This window comes from Silurus meridionalis, chromosome 4 (assembly GCF_014805685.1).
Source record: "Silurus meridionalis isolate SWU-2019-XX chromosome 4, ASM1480568v1, whole genome shotgun sequence".
Lineage (NCBI taxonomy): Eukaryota > Metazoa > Chordata > Actinopteri > Siluriformes > Siluridae > Silurus > Silurus meridionalis.
Window position 1 is genome coordinate 25,353,690 of NC_060887.1, and position 17,974 is coordinate 25,371,663.

Here is a 17,974-nt window from a genome sequence, read left to right on the forward strand (position 1 = left end):
CAGAGTGCTCAGGAATGTGCAGAACAACTAGCAGATGTCTTCACTGACATCTTCAACATCTCCTGAGCAGCGCCACTGTTCCTTCGTGCCTCAAGATGACGACCATCATTCCTGTGCGAAGAAGTCTTCTGTGTCCTGCCTCAATGACTATCGTCCCGTTGCACTCACACCCATCATGATGAAGTGCTTCGAGAGGCTTGTCATGAGGCACATAAAGACCCAGCTCCCACCCGCACTGGACCCCATGCAGTTTGCGTATCGTCCAAACCGCTCCACGGACGATGCCATCTCCACAACCCTCCATCTGGCCCTCACCCATCTGGATAACAAGGACTCTTATGTAAGGATGCTGTTCATAGACTTCAGTTCAGCATTCAACACAATCATTCCCCAGCACCTGATCGAGAAGCTGAGCCTACTGGGCCTGAACACCTCTCTCTGCAACTGGATCCTGGACTTCCTGACCGAGAGACCTCAGTCAGTCCGGATCGGGAACAGCATCTCCAGCACCACCACACTGAGCACTGGGGCCCCTCAGGGCTGTGTGCTCAGTCCACTGCTGTTCACTCTGCTGACTCACGACTGTGCTCCAATGCACAGCTCGAATCATATCATCAAGTTTGCTGATGACACGACCGTGGTGGGTCTAATCAGCAAGAACGACGAGTCAGCATACAGAGAGGAGGTGCAACGGCTAACAGCCTGGTGTGGAGCCAACAACCTGTCTCTGAACGTGGACAAAACCAAAGAGATGGTTGTTGACTTCAGAAGAGCACAGAGTGACCATTCTCCACTGATCATCGATGGATCTTCAGTGGAGATCGTCAAGAGCACCAAATTCCTTGGTGTTCATCTGGCGGATAACCTCACCTGGTCACTTAACACCAGCTCCATCACCAAGAAAGCCCAGCAGCGTCTCTACTTCCTGAGAAGGCTGAGGAAAGCCCATCTCCTTCCCCCCATCCTGACCATGTTCTATAGAGGGACCATCGAGAGCATCGTGAGCAGCTGCATCACTGCCTGGTTTGGGAATTGCACCGTCTCGGATCGCAAGACCCTACAGAGGATAGTGAGGACAGCTGAGAAGATCATCGGAGTCTCTCTCCCCTCTATCATGGACATTTACACCACACACTGCATCCGCAAAGCAAACAGCATTGTGGACGACCACACACACCCATCACACACATACTTCACCCTCCTACCATCAGGAAAACGGTTCCGAAGCATTCGGGCCGCCACAACAAGACTGTGTAACAGTTTTTTCCCGCAAGCCGTCAGGCTCCTGAACAAACATCTGGACTGAACTCTCTCTCACACACACACACACACACACTTACACACAACTGAGTGACTGATCTGCACAACCGACTCAACACACATACACTTCACACACCCAGGTCTCAGCACCATTCACACCTCTCATTATAGCATAATGTTTACATGCCGTTTGTTGCTGATCTCCGGGACTTGCTCTATTTGCACATTATTCTGTGAATCCATTGGTCACTGTTCACTTTATCTTGATTGCTGCTACCATATTTTTTTACACTATTATAGGATTGCAAAATTCTGTTTATATTTGTTTACATTTCTGCTACTGTGCACCTTATCCTGTCACGACAAGTTTTACTGGCGGAGCTACTGCTGCTTTTATTTTTATATTTTGTGTATTTTGTATTGTTCTGCACTGTCTTGTGTTGTCTTTTGCACTGTCTTGTGTTGTCTTTTGCACTGTTTGCACCAGTTGCACACATGCACTTTATGTGGTGAGGATCTTAGTTCCTGGCCCTTTGTTCTTCTGTACTGTGACTGTTGTTTTTATGTTGTTTTATGTAGCACCTGGGTTCAGGAGAAACGTTGTCTCATTTCACTGTATACTGCATCAGCTATATATGGTTGAAATGACAATAAAAGCTTCTTGACTCTTGACTCTTGACTTTGTGCCTTCAGTGTGACTCTACAATTTACATAGTCATGAAAATAAAGAAAACTCTTTGAATGAGAAGGTGTGTCCAAACTTTTGGTCTGTACTGTACATACAGACTTTTATAAAGCTGCAATAATACAATGCATTACAATACAAAATTGTCAAGTGCTTGAATTCTTTTGAATTTATTTATTTTTTTGCTACATAGATATGCCAATAAAAAGATCAATGCCTTTGTGCTTATGATATTTTGCTGGTCAAATGATGAAAACAAAAGTTTTTGTCATGTGATATTACTGTGAACTGTGGTGTAGTGTGTTTTCTACCATGGTCCTGAAAGAACAGTATTTCATCCCACTGTATACATATACAATATTTTGTAATGATGCAGAATGTTGCTCTGGAAGACAGAAAGTATCCTGTGAAAGTATTATCTGGTGTGTTTCTGGGCAATCGTTTGCATAAATAAAGATGGTGTGGTCTGTGATCTGTGTGCGGGCCAAGGCGACTGCAGAACCTAATATAGACTCTGGCTCAGCAACAGACAAACAGCGCTGCCAAAACAAATCCTACACCTTGCAAATTGATTCATTATTTACACTCCAGTAAGGTGGTGACTCTGCTAATATATAAAGGCAAGGCTATGAAATCTCAAAGCAAACTGGGAAAGGTCACTGAATGGTATGCTCAAAAAATTCATTTCCGTTTACTTTTTCGTCTTCTGTTTCACATACACAAACAAGTCCTTACACACACATAAGACTGCCTTATATGCCCTTTGGCTTATTTTGAGGATCCTTTGATACCGTATATCCTCCAGTGGCCCCTCAGTCCTGGAGTGACGCCAGACTCGTTAGCTGTACGTTTGTGGTTCTTTATTTAGGAGCTAAGCTGAGGATTGTGCTATGCTCTGGAGACTGTCAATTTTCTAAGTGCATGCACTTTGATTAACTCTGAACTCCACATTCTAGAGATAAATGCACCACAAGCAGATGATGTCACACATATAGGCTGTGAGAGACTGTTTTTATACATTTCCTGGAATCACTGCCTCCTCTGGTCATTTTCCGCAAATGCTTGACAATGAGACTTTTTCTTAATTAAACACAGCTTAGTTGGATAATACACCCTAAGAAGGGAATATTAGAGTTTTTTTAATATCTTAATTGAGCACTTGCAGAGACAGTGATGCATTTTGTGATAGGAGACTAGCTTAGCCTTACTGCTGTAATAAGAGCCTTACTGTGCTGTCATTTCTGTTCTGACTTTGCATTGGTTGAATTGTGGTTTTTCGGTTGCAATGAGTGCAGTGTTCTCTCTCTCACATACATACACACACACACCAAATGCCTGAGAAGAGAAGGGAGACTTGGGGTGAAAGGGTTGGCAATACTGCATGATCACAGCCATTCGAGAGTTTGGTAATTCAGCTGCAGCTGCCTGAGCACAACACTATGAAATCAGAAAGAGGCATTCTCTCAAAGGTGATGTCACTTTGAAACAATGCAGGGAGCCTATTAGCACAGACAACAATTTGATGAATCAGAGATGACAAAAACTATGTGTGTATTGTGAATGTGCTTGCATGAACTTTGCTTTTTGGAAGGAGCAAATATTTGTGTCCCATTACAATAAGAATACATTAAAGATTTCACCTTGTAGGGATATTTATTTATTTATTTATTTATTTGGATTTATATATTTCAGTGTTTACTATTTTAGCTATTTCAACACAAACACTAATAAAAATGTCGAGAGAGAGAGAGAGAGAACAAATAGCAACAAGCATGCAAGTACTCAAACTAACTTGCATACTATTCGCTCTCTATTTCCTTCTCTCTCTCTCTCTCTCTCTCTCTCTCTCTCTCTCTCTCTCTCTCTCGCTCATGTGTCAGCAGTAATTGCTCTGTAACTAGAGTCTTGTATTGTGACTGTAATTACACAGGAAAGCCTGTTCTATTCAACTAAGGATTAGTAACTGTTTGTGAGGGCACTACAGAGACAAAGAAATCTACCTCAAACTGGCAGACTCAAGTATCAGTGCATCCAGGTACAAAGTTATTCCCTCCATGCCCTCAACCCTCCTCAAGAGTTCACTCTGGAGATGTCATGATGGAGGAAGGTTGGAAAAGAAATGCAGAGCCTCATACATTCATTCCCTTTGGCACTCAATTGCGTGCCTGTAGTTTGGGCAAAATGCATCAAGCACTTTGCCACACATACCCACACTATGCCTGGCCTACTTAGCTTAAGAAAGCACATGCAAACACACACACACATGCATTTGTCCTTGTAATTGGGATAATTATTATTGGCAATAAATAATGCTCTGCCTATTTTTAAATCTAATTCTAACCCTCCCTTTAGTAAGAAAAATGGCCCATTCTCTCTCTCTCTCTCTCTCTCTCTCTCTCTCTCTCTCTCTCTCTCTCTGTCTCTCGTTGCAGCAGTTACAGCAGCCTCAACAAATACATACTCATAATGGTTAGTTTAGCATGTTTGTCTGTGGTGTTGCATATCGAGGTAGGAAACTCATTCCCATTGATTGACCTAAAATGCAACTCAGAGGTGATCTACTACTTGGGTTTATATGAGCTGCAAGGGTCCTCATGGGCTGAATGTTGGCAAGATTTATTTAACAGATAAGCCTTTATAGAGCCATGTCTGATACATGTTTGACTTAAAAACAGATAGTATGCACATTTTTAGCAGTAACTGCAGCGATAAGTAGAGTAGGGTGAGTAGGGTGAGATATAGTACATTCTTTTCAATCCACATAATCTTTTAATCAGGAAACTGTAAAGCATCAACCTCACAACTTTAGGCAAGATAAGATAGCAATCATAAGTGGACGCAGGTCATTTTTTAAAATTACATTGTAAAGAATTAATTGCATTTGGCAATAAATCAAGGGAAAATGATTAATGTTCCTTAAGATATCAGTTTTCTTTGACATCAAAGACTCCATTAAAATAAAAAAAAAAGTCAAGTTACTTTCAGTTTTAAATATGTAAAGATAGTTCATTGCTAATGATTTTACTGTTGCAGTGTTTCAATCAGAAATGTGATCTTTTTTGCTTTGTGGGATGAAATGATTGGCTGAAAAGCTATCACAAAGTAAAGGCCGGACATGATATTTTGGTTATGTTAATGTTTTTACCACACATATATTTAGCCATTGGCTTTGCTAATTGTTTAGCCTGAGGCCAACCACTCCATTTGGCATGCTTATTACAGTTTGTTTTATTTGGTAATAACTGGGAGGAAGGAGCTCAGATGTGTTGTGTTATGTCATTTTGATTTTATGGGTTTCAAATAGATTCATATGGTCCATGACCACCCACATGTCCAGGGCCTATGGCCATGTTATTTTAGCTACGACCATACAAACCTCCCTATGAGTAACTACTACATGGACATTGATGAAGATAATTTGGTAAAAGTACTCTAAAGGGAAGCATTCTTATTACAGGAAATATTCAACAGCCCAAATATTTTCAGCACGGTAATCATCAAAAGTGGTCCTAACAAAAACACTAGGAAATACATACAATTACATATTTTGGTTATAATGCATTTAATCTAACTTTGGACAAGGCTTACTAATTACAGCAAACTCGACTATAAACTCAACCGTATAAACTTAACTCTATAATCATTATACATTATTTATGCAGACATAGTTTTATACATCATTGTAGTTTTCAAACCAAAGGCTAATTTAAAATGATACATTTTAGCAGATGCAGTTATTACACAAAGCAATATTTTACTGTAAATGCATAAATATATTCTGATGACTTTCAGACATTATTTCTTTGATGTATGTACACGGCTCTTTTAATATTTCCGCAGGAGAATTTATACTGAATTATCCATTTTGGTCAGAGTCAGAGGTGTAGGAGACAAGGACTACACTATGACAAGAGCCAACAGCCAATCTGAAGTGAGACAATAAGGGAGTACATGAACACAACATAATTAATAAAAGGAAAATTTATCACATGTGGACTTATAGAATTTTGCTTCTTGAACAGGAAACATTCATTTGTTATTGGGTGGAAAGCTAGGGGATGGTAGTAATCTGATTTATCATTGTTGTGGAATATGAATTGTTTCCCAGTTGCAAAGCTGTTGCAGCTAAAGAGAAAACAATAAATCAATTATAAATCAGCTAAATTGCCCAGTGTGTGTGTGTGTGTGTGTGTGTGTGTGTGTGTGTGTGTGTGTGTGTGTGTAAAAGTCACTGTATTTTGGCTACCTGGCTACATTACTACACTCACCCCCTAGTCTGGCCCTGAATTGCGTGGCATATGATTTAAAAGATTTTTTGGTCTTTTACATTATATTGCCTTTTAGAAAACACTATAGTCACACTGACTGTGCACTATCAAATCTTATTTTCATGACACTTCAGTAATAGCATGATGGCAGTGCTTTATTTTTATCCTCAGAGTTGTGAAGACTTGGGCTGTATCCCAAACCGCGTACTACTCTATGTATAGTATGTCAGTACAAGTTTGGTGTCCTAACTATTTAGATGTACTACTTAATGTGCAGTATGCAGTTTGGAACACAGCCTTGAATTCTTATTAAATGTGTATTACTTGGCTCCTGCACCAGTGTGTTTAACCCCGTACGCTACAAAACGTCCTTCCACAAATAGCTTGTGGAAGCTATTTTTATACCAAAAAGGGAGAAATTTCTAAATCAGACATTCAGCAGCTTTAACTTCTACATGAGCAACATTTCCCACTGTGGGCAGTAGGCACAAGGAGCAATGACAAACACATACAAACCCGCATGAACACAAACACCTACAGGAGAAATGGTATAGAATCATCGTTATAAGGAGTATGAGAGGAGGTCTGTAGTAGGCTGCTTTTTCACAGCAGGGTTTCTATTTCACAAACCTGACACTGATTTCTCAAGAACTTTACATAATGTGGATTGCTATGCAGGGGATCCTTTTCTTTGCACATACACACACACATTCACATTCACATTCACCCACACAAATTAAGTGTCAAATATTATCAAAGTTCATTGCTTGTTGATCCTTTTCTAGGACACCCTTGATACAGGTCACAAAGAATTTTCACAGCAGTGTGGTCTTTGTAGGAACAAGCCGTCTCATTTTCTCACACTTTACTGTGCTCTGAGGGGGAAAATCCACAAAGTGCAAGACAGGCAGGCAGCGGTGACCAGTGAACAGGGCTGGGAAACATTTAGGATCCCATTGGGACATTCTAACTTTACATATAAAAACACAACCCACCATAATAGCAAATAACAATTAAAACTCAACGGCCCCTGAAAGTAAAAAGGCTTCCTATTGGATGCTACTAAGGGAGAATCGTATGGGAATAAGGAGGGTGGGTGCTGGGCATTCATATTGCTGGTGATAATAGCAATCTGGTATTGTCATTATGGGGGGAACTGCCAAGACATTCAGAAAAAAGCTGTTTAAGGTTTAACTCTTACCTCGGATCGTACAGCGCTGCTGGCCGAATCCCTCTCGCTCAGTAACTTTTGAGACATTCCACACAACCATGTTACTTACTGACACTGTACTTAACACGTAAGCAAACACTGCAGCTCTGTGTGTGTGTTTGTGTGTGCATTTTCTCTAAGTGTAACAGTGGGAAGAAAAGGGAGGATTGTATTATAGGTCATATGGGCTTCTGTATTAGAATCACTTATTTGGTGCACACATGTGTTCAATTTAACTCGTGCAAAGGTTTGTCCTAACAAAGCGAGACTGACCTAGACCCCCTGCAGAGGTTAAAGAGTTGGGGTGAGGGGACTGTGTCACTTGGCTCTTTAGATTAAGTAGAAAAAGCAAGAAGGATATGGAAGAAAGACTTTATGGAAAGTATGTGCATGGCTCCTTTAGTAATATTTACCATAATGGTTCCTGAAATAGATTTTTTTTTACGCTCTTCTCTCTGTCTTGCTTTCGTTTTTTCTTCTTTTTTTAGAGGCAAATTACCTATCCAGCACGTTCTAAGGGCCCTCAATAAAACATCTGTGGAGGTGGGTGTAAAAACAGCAGAGCCTGGAGCAGACAGTAGAGATACCCAGCAGCTACATGATTTTCCCATGGTTCCATTCTCCAGGTTGTAGGCAAGTTTCCAGAGGTGTACTGAGCACTTCTGGAAGTCATGCAAATCTCCCCATGCGGTGCTTTTATATCTTGGAGACTCCTTAAATGTTTATATTAACAAAAAGGATAAAAAATAATTTCAGAGTTCTTCCTTAAAACATTTTACAGAATGGTAGGTTATTATATTAACAACTAGAAACAAATAAATTTTTTCTCACTATTACAAAAGAGACTTGTTGATTAATGTTAGATTTGCTTAGTTGGCAAAGTGCTTTAGATTCAGTTTCACACAGTGTTTTCATGTTCAAGTTGCTGCATCAACAATCCCTTTATGAGAGATGGTGAAAAGCACTGGGGGCTATTTTTTTTTTTATTATCCCATATGCACGTTAGGATTGTTATTCATGAAATTTCCAACATTGTATGTTACCCAACTCTTCACTTTGAAGCATAGTACTGAATCTGAGATGGGAATTATTGTTGGGGGCTATCTCCCTCACATATCTTTATTTGATACAGGTGGAGAAGAGGTTATGCCAGCAGAGTAACAATTGTTCTATTTATGTCCTGCTATCTTCACTTGCTAAGAAAGCTATTAAACAGCACTTGGTGTTTTTAGGATTTTTTTGTTTGCGAGTGGGGCAGCCCAGAGCTGGGGTTGACCCATGGACCAGTGAATAATGTGTCATATCCAGCTATCTGAGATTAATAGTTCATAGTGACTTGCTCCAATCTGCAAGATTGATGGCATATAATGAGTTGCAAAGCTGAGCGTAATCGAACTGTCATTAGCTGCTGTGAGCAGTAACAGGGCAAATGTCAATGTATACAAATACCTTAAAACTCTCTTTCTTTCTCTCCCCTATTCCTCCTCCTCAATCATCAGTGCAAAGGATAGCTAAATCTCAAAGATGTACATCCACAGCTACCTCCTCTACACACTGTTCAGTGTGCATGCTGTATGCAATAATGTCCCGTGTGTGTGTGTATGTATACATGCGCATTTCTGCATTTTTTCAAAACTATATTAAATGACAAACCCAGATTTGCCCATTTTCATATGGAATAGTGACTAGTTCCAGAAAATCCAGCACATGGCACGATATAAGCCATTTAAGGTCACAGCATCTCACGCAGTTCAATCAGGCTATTCGCATTTCTTTCAAGCGCTGATAACATCATTCTAAGCCTAAACCCAAGGCTATAAAAGCAAATGGAGAATGCCTTGCATTTTTTGCCATTTTCTTAAGAAGGGGAAAAAACAGGCTGTTGGCTACAGACAGCGCCAGAGAAAATGCTTGACAAGCCACCGTGACTCTACATCATACTTCATGTGGCAGAATCACTTTTGATGGTTAATCACTGTAGCACAGAGCACTACTGACAACTGTTGCATTTGTTACATTTATGAGAATCAGGACATCAGGTCATGGTCATAGAAACACAAAGACACAAACTGACACATCAAGTACACAAGCTTTAGTTCATTGTTTTGAACACAACAGTACTTTATAATGGCTCCAGACATACACACATAGATGCAGCATCATTTGACGAGAGCATGAGCAAATAAAACAACGCCATATAGAATAAAGCAAAGCTTCCATGTGAATTGGGCTCTTTATTGAACAAAGCGCCTCCCAGGCAGAATGCCAGCCTTGGGCATTAGCCAGGAAACTCAACTGTCCCTGTCCATCAGTCTGATGAGTCTAATCAGAAGTAAACCCACCGACCTGGCCGCAATGTGTGTAGGGGGCTGTGAAGGGGTGTTTGTGTGGTAGCCTCATTAAACCTGTTCACATTCCCAACAATGCTGCCTTTTCTGCACAACACTCGCTCTTGGTATACATCAGAAGAGGTTGTTATAGTTGGCCTTTTGCAGTGGATCATTGTACTTAACATATAAAATACACAGATAACCAAATAAGAAGAGAAGAGCTACCTTCACTGTTTGGGAATAAATTACACTATAATAATAAAAAAAAGACTTGTATTAATGGAACACTTTTTCCCACAGTAAATCTGAGGGTAGAATTGTTTTTAATCCATTAAAGGTTTGGTTAATTTCGTTCACTTGAGGTTCTTTAGTTTCACCTAATAAATGTTGTCACATTAAGGTCAACTGCGGCTCAGACGGATACATTTTATGGGAGAACCTAGTGATGAGTGGGAGAAACTAGTGATTTGGCATTTAAGACTGGATATCACTGTTCACATATTGAAAAATAATTTTCCTCCCTGAATTTAGATTTGGGGTGGTACTGTATTATGTAGTCAAGAGAAACAATAACCAACAAAAAAACATGCTGTGGAAAGTTGTGGTTGTGTCTAATTCACCTATAGCTATAGCTTTCTCTCTGAGATGATATGTTCAATAAAACAAGAGATTTTTATTTTACTTTTTTTGTGTATTACATTGAATCGGTCCACATCAGTGCGGTTTCGGATCCTGAGTAGTTTTTTTTCTTTTCACAATTATTTCCTGTAGTTACTTAGATTACAAATTGAACTTAAACAATTTTAATAGTACTTTTACTTGAGTATGTTTTTGGCTCTTCTCTCCTTCTCTCCACCTCCCCCGAATCGAATTCATCAGCAACCACTTTATGCACAGATTATTGGGCACATTAGCTGTATATTTAGGTATGTGTTACAATTGTGTTTTACAATTGTAAGGGCTTATTACTCTTAAATCATATTGTTTATGAATTATTTAGTAACTATAATGTCACTAATTGAATATATATTTTTACTGTAAGTATAAATAATGTACTGTGTGTCTGTATGAGCTGACAAGTCCTGGGACTTTCGTGGTTCATTTAAATGAAGACTTTTATGTTTTTTAGGCACATTTATACTTTCAACCCTTTTATTAATTGCTGATTATCTTGCACTTTGTGAGTGAAACTGTTATTTAGCACTTGTTCCTTTAGTGCTCTGTGTTTCATCTACAGTCTCACTGCTTTAATCGTGCCATAACTCACACTGTGCGAGACTCACTGACTCCGGCTCTGACAGACTCGAGCACTGCTTCCTGGGTGGTTTGATCTGGGTGTAGTACCTGCTGGCTGTTTTCCCTGCCTTCCCCAAGTCGACAGAATCCCTCCTGCCGATGATGTAGTGTACCTGTGAGTCTCAGTGGGTGGCTCATGCAACTCAACTCCTGACCTCGACCACAAGCTGGAAGCAATGGCGAACAAAGAGAACTTGAAGATGAGAGTAAAATTATTTGTGCATGGACATAGAAAGAGAGCATGTGATGCTTGGATTTAGAAAAAAATGACAGGACAGAAGGTTAGAACATAGGCCTACTTAAAAAAAAACAACTAGTTAATTAGTTAACACATTGATTAATAATGTTATATTGTGATTTTATAAAGGGGGTATCTCCTTGGTTAACAGCCATCTGGAAAAGATTTAAGAGCATAAATAAATTAATGAAAGGTATTTGATTTTGACCTTTTGGTAAATATTAATTCCTTAGTATTTACTCAGTATATATATCCCATTAATCACTGAGTAATTGTAAATGTGTCATAACATGAGGCAAGATAGCACCATTATAGCATTCATGGTTATCTGCATTGCATTATATTTCACCAAGGTCCAAAAATTCACTGGGTCATTAAAACAATTATATCAAGTCTAATTGAAACCAATGGGTAATTTCTTATTAAAATAAATGTTTTATGCAGCAAGGAGATATTGGTGGTGGTAACGATGACGATGATGAGTTTCAATAATCATTATAAAAACACCGTGTTTTTTGCATGGCTGTTGATTTGTGTGAGTGTCAGTGTCTCTAACTAAGCCTAAATGAGGAATACCCTGCGTTTGTAGTGACATGAGTGTTCTGTGTATTTCACACTAACTCTCAGGAGGCTCTTAGTCTGGCAGGGAAAGCCCCTCTCCTTACTATCTTAAACAAACATACAGTCTCATGTGCTGTGTCTCGGTGGCTTTGCCATGGCCAGTCTCACAGATAGAACATGTGTGGGAGTCGGGCAGACAAGAAAGAGAGGACCCTGTGTGGGTGTGTTTGCTCAGAAGTGCTGGTGTGTGTCTGCTACACTGTCAGCAAGTGCTTCCTTCTTCCTGTGTGAAAAACTGAGCATAGCGATGCTTTCCCGCAGCTGGATTGTGAGTCAAGTGTGGTGTGGAAAACACAAATCTTTCCACGCCAACAATGTATCTGTCTCTCTCATGGACATGGTTAGGGGTCTCTCTCTGACTTTTACCTCAGAGCTATGTTTGGGTTTAAGAGTGAGATGGTGCTTCGTCACATGATGCCAAGGTCAGAGGTTATTCTTTGACACTGCAAGTAAACAGAAACACAGCCTGTGTGAGACAGTTCAAGTTCTTCTTTGACCACATTTTACCTTAATCACATTTCATATTTGTGGCTGCTGGATCTAGCACAATGGAATCTTTTTCTTGTGCTGTAACATGCCATAACCTCTTTTTTAAAACATTTTCTGTCCTCATAAACTCACAAAAGTTGAGCATCTGGTAAAATTGTGTCAGTCCTACATAAAGAGAAATATGCTCCACCATAAACATATACTGTCCACCATCTTTGTGGCTGGAAGAAAAGTGTTTCTCCATTGACAAACACACATTTGTCACTTATTTGAGCACACAGACTGATTCCATCAGAATTGTGTGTTTCTAGGATGTGCTCATACTCCAAGTTTAGATATTACAATATTCCATTTTTGGGAATTGTGAGCCTCAAGGCCTATTAAAGACTCATTTTATCTACACATTGAATAAAGGATGTTGTAACGTAGAATTCAGCACTTCCTGCATCCTTAAAAAGCTCTGTTGTTCATTATCTTTATATAGCAGGTTAATAGTGTCAGTATTATAAAGCTGCGCTCTCACGCTCTCTCACCAGCCCTCCAACACACATTTATACACACACACACACACACACACACACACACACACACACACACACACACACACACACACTCATATATACTCCAACTCAATACTTCAACCCAATACAGTGAACCACTGGTGAACCCTGTAACTTCAGAGGCTGTTTCTGGCCCATTCGAGCCAGTGGCTCCCTTCTCACTTTCTCAGAGTCTTATGAAAACAGGGGAAAAGAATGTGAAAAATCTCCAGCATTTCAGCAGAAGACAATAATCTTCCAGGTATGACGGGGGTGTGGGTGATGGATCAGACCATCCACAGTGGAAGAATCTACACTATGTGTTCTCTTAAGTGGATACCAGAGGTGCCATAACTCATCCTGCACATTGTCTTCTAGTCTGGAGACAGAAGAGTGGCTTGTGGTTTTTTTTGTTTTTGTTTTTTTTTTTTTATGTAAGGGAAACCATGGCATTTGGCAAAGACAAGAGAAGAAGAATGAAGATCTCCAGGGAACAGTTTTCTAAAGTCCATCACACGACTCAGTGTTTGTGGTTCAGGTGAAAGTCAGTTATGATCTCCTAAAACAACATCACATTTTGAACAATTGGGTTTTTTTTGCACTTTCCAGTAGAGCCACAATTTTACTAACAATATAGTACTGTTCACTGTTTCACAAAATGCAATATCAAAATGTTGCCATGAATAAAACCTTTTTCACACTGTGTTTATTACTGGAGCAAATCACAGAAAACCCAATCCTCTCAAGTCTACTATTCAGAATTTTGACATCAATGTCATGCTAGAATAAAAATGTGTTAAAAAAAATTGGACTAGAACATATTTAAAAAATTAGGACGTGAAAATATATAATACAAACTATACATCAAAATACTTACATATTTAGCTGTTTTGTGACAATTTCATTCAATTAATTTATATTTGTTTTATCATATATAGGTATCTGCATTTCTGTTCATGCTTTCACTTTTTATACAAATGATGTCCCATTTTTCAAAGTTCTAGTAATGTTATTATTAGCATTGCTACTTTCATCTGGTGACTTCCAAATTATACTGGGAAGTTATTCCAAAAAATGATGTCACAAGTGCAAATATATGGTAGCAAACATATCCATAACAGTAGCACAAATATTCAAGTTAACTATTAGAGATTGTATAGACGTATAGGAGGCTGTTGCTGCAGCAAGAAAGCTGTTGAAGCCAATGTGGGCAGTAACTAATTAATATTTGTTCTTCTTTATGGTATGTAAGTACATTATTTTATCATTGCATTTTCATTCTGGTTAACCTTAACTTCCTACATTTTAATGTGTAATAGCAAACATTTTACTATAATACATTACCAAAAAAATGCCGTTCCTTGCTACTTTCAATACATAAAGTGATGATATAAACTGCATTAAATGATAATGTTTAACCCTGACTGTACCTCTAGGGCTCTGTGTTTATGTGGAGCCTTTAACAGTATAAAACATTCTCCTTATAAAGGTAAAATGGAAAAAAAATTGAATTGCCTAAATTATTGCATTTCTCATATCACTACTTTTACTTTAGATACATAAGTACATTTAAAAGAAAGAGCTTTTACTTTTACTAGAGTAACCTTTAAACAGTGCATTTGTAATTTTACTAAAGTAATTGATACTTTGTCCATTAAGGAAAAGCACTGAAACAGGTAGTTTAAGAAGTGAAAAACTGGCATTTATAGTGAGAAAATGGCTACAAGACACTGCTCTTATGAGGCAAATTTACAGCCAGATGGACAATTGTGCAGGTCCTGAATTTTGTAATACTTTTTAGTATATTTCAAGAAAGAAAGAAGCTTTTACTTGCAAAGGGAAATTCTTATTTGCATTTCCCAGCTTGACAGAATTAAGGCCTTAATCAAGGTCTTAACAGGGGCAGCTTGTCAGCATTGGGGCTTGAACCACAGGACATCCGATCAGTGACAGAAAGCCTTAAACATTGAGCCACCACTGGCCTAGTAGAAGACCAGTTTAAACCTAAGGTCAGGTCTGTGTGGCTTTCCAGTGCATGATACCACCATACCTGTGTGAGTTTCTTTAGGGTCCTTCAATTTCCTGCCATTATCTCAAAAATATGCAGGTAGGTGGACTGGCTATGTTAAATTATGTCACGGTGTGAATGAATGTGTAAATGATGGACTGGTATCCATTAATCACCAGGATAAGCTCCAGATAGAATATAACCCAGACCAGGATAAAGCTAATACTTAAAGCATGTGAGTGTAGTCAGTTTAAAGAAAAACTTTGATAATCTAAATTCAACAGTTCATCTGGTTATTTGCTAATAACTGTATACAGTAACAGGGACTATACAATCTGAGGACAGAGTAAATGTAATGAGTCATTGCTTTGTGATCATATGTAACACAAGTAAAGTGTTATTGACAATACATTATCCTTATTATAGCATAATTTATACTCTGTATGTGGCCTCACTCTTTTCTTCTTTTATCTGTGCTTGGACAAACATTTTCTGTGCAGCTTTTCAAATCTGGTTCCTCTGTCATAAAAAATAAATTTATGTAAGCTTTTGAACAACAATTATTCACAGCCTCCCATATAAAGAACTGGAAGCACTACAGTTTCTTGGCTCAGACAGTCAAAGTGACTTTGTGCTTGCTCTTTATCAGTTGGGAGAGCCTTGGTAGACTGCTATTTTGCACTGATCAGTATCTTGTCGTATGATACCACTCCCCACCCACCCCCAAACCTTGAGTCCCTGATCAAATTCTAACCATTAGGATTAGAAACCCCAAATCTGGACTAGGATCACGGGAGAAGATCAAATTTGAAAGATAAAGAGTTGAGTGAGTTTCCAAAAGCAGGCAACTTAATCCTCTCAAAAGATGGGAATAGAAGGAGAAAAAAAGGAGGGAGATTGAAAGACAGGGTGAAACAGAGAGAGAAGGAGAGAAAGTGAGAAAGCGAGAGAGTCTGCGTGACAGAAGTGTCTGCTGAAAGAAGAGGCTCGGGTAGCGTGTGAAGCCTATCTGTCTGTCAGATCAGAGGCTGTCGCCTCCCCCAGTGCGATGTCTGACGTGCAGGCACCTGCTGCGCTTCCACACAACAACCTCAACACACGCACACACGCTTTCCCTCAGGCCACAGGCGCCACCTGATCCTCTAGCCCTTCATAATCCTGGACAAAGTGTTCCCAACTTTTCCTACAGGACCTCGCAGATGAACATTAGACCCATGCTGTTTGCCGCCTTACCCTTATTTTGCATGAAATATGGACAAATGATCTCATAATCAGGTGTGAAAATATGTTTAGACATGCTAGGAGGCCTCATACAACTATGCACACCAGTGACATGTACTAATAGCTGTACAGATGTGCTTTCACTTTTTTGTGCGTGCATTTTTAAGGAGGAGTTCATAAAATAACTGTGTTTGTATAATAAGTGTACATTTAAGTATTATCATTATGGGGTGGTATGTGTTTGAGGGTTTGTGATTATCTCAGATATTTGTGGCAGCCGGTAACATTAACCAGAGTATGCTCGCTAAAAAGATTAAGGGGATCAGAAAAGTACAAGGGCCCCCTCTCTGCTCTTCTGGGTTATTTGATCTGTTCGTATCACATTTATCTGTCTCTTGTTCTCGCTCTCTCTCTCTCTCTCTCTCTCTCTCTCTCTCTCTCTCTCTCTCTCTCTCTCTGTCCCTCTTTGTGTGGCTGAGGCAGTGAAGAATTCTCCTTCTGAATACTCCAGACAGAAACACCCACACACGGCTCCCTCTTCCACCTCCTGCTGTGGAAACTATGAGCGCCTTACACGATCCACTAAAATGAATATCATGTGTAATATTACAATCTTATTCCCTCGAATTTATTTGTCTGCCTTTAACAGAGGGTGCATGTGGGGTTGGCTCATTACCTGAGGTTCCCTTCGCAGTGGAGATTCCCAGGCCATTCCAGCAGCATTAGGCTATGAATCATATCACGGGGAAACACTTGTCAGATATAAATTCTAATAAGGCCATATAAAACCACATGCAGCAAGCATTAAAGGCATGCTGTGTGGACACAGGTCCAAGGAGTGTGGACAGGGATGAAGAGAAAGGGGAAAGGGAGCCCTTGAAAGTGTACAGCTTTGGTATGACATAGAGAGTGAGAGAGACAAAGAGAGAGAGAGAGAGAGAGAGAGAGAGAGAGAGAGAGAGAGATGGAGGGTTAAGCGGCATTTTACAACTACTTTGTAATTTTTCTGACATCTGTCATACTACATTTCAATTTGCTGATTGAAAGACAAATGAAATCCTCTGAAACTAACCAAATGCAAAATGCTTTCATGTCTATTTAGTGTGAATTTAGTTTTTTTCCAGTCATAGTTAAAGCAGAGGTGGTCAAAACAGCGGAAATCGAATATCCTTGCTACTACAGTTGGGAGACATTTTTACAGTAGGCCCATAAGACCAGATTGTACACTTTCTTTCTCTCTCTCTCTCTCTCTCTCTCTCTCTCTCTCTCTCTCTCTCTCTCTCTTTCTCTCTATCTATCTCTCTATCTCTCTTTTTTCCCTATTCAACATGCTCCTTGCTCACTCAAACTGAGCTCAGTCAAACTGAGAGAATGGAAAATCTGACTGCACATTCTCTCTCTGTCTTACTTTTCATTTTAACTGTGATGAATTTAACATGTTGGAGATCATTTGAATCTAACCAAACATGAAACGCCTGGCCACAATAAGCATACCTTCCAATGTTGTTAACTCAGTTGAGTAACTTCTCTTGAGTGGCTTGAACAGCAGCCATCGGGTATATACGTGGAGGGTACCTTCTCTGTAATCTGGTGACCCTCATTGGTTTCTCATAACTATGATGTTTTCATTTCATTGGCTATGGTCTAATATTTCCAACCAGTGTTGCTGAGTGTGAGAAAAAAAGAAAGACCTTAAAGGACTTTCCCAAACAATGCTGACTGCATCAGTATTTCAATATTAGGGCAGAAATTAACCCTAAAATTCTTATTTAAATCATTCTCTTTCATTCATCTTCAGTAACTGTGCTA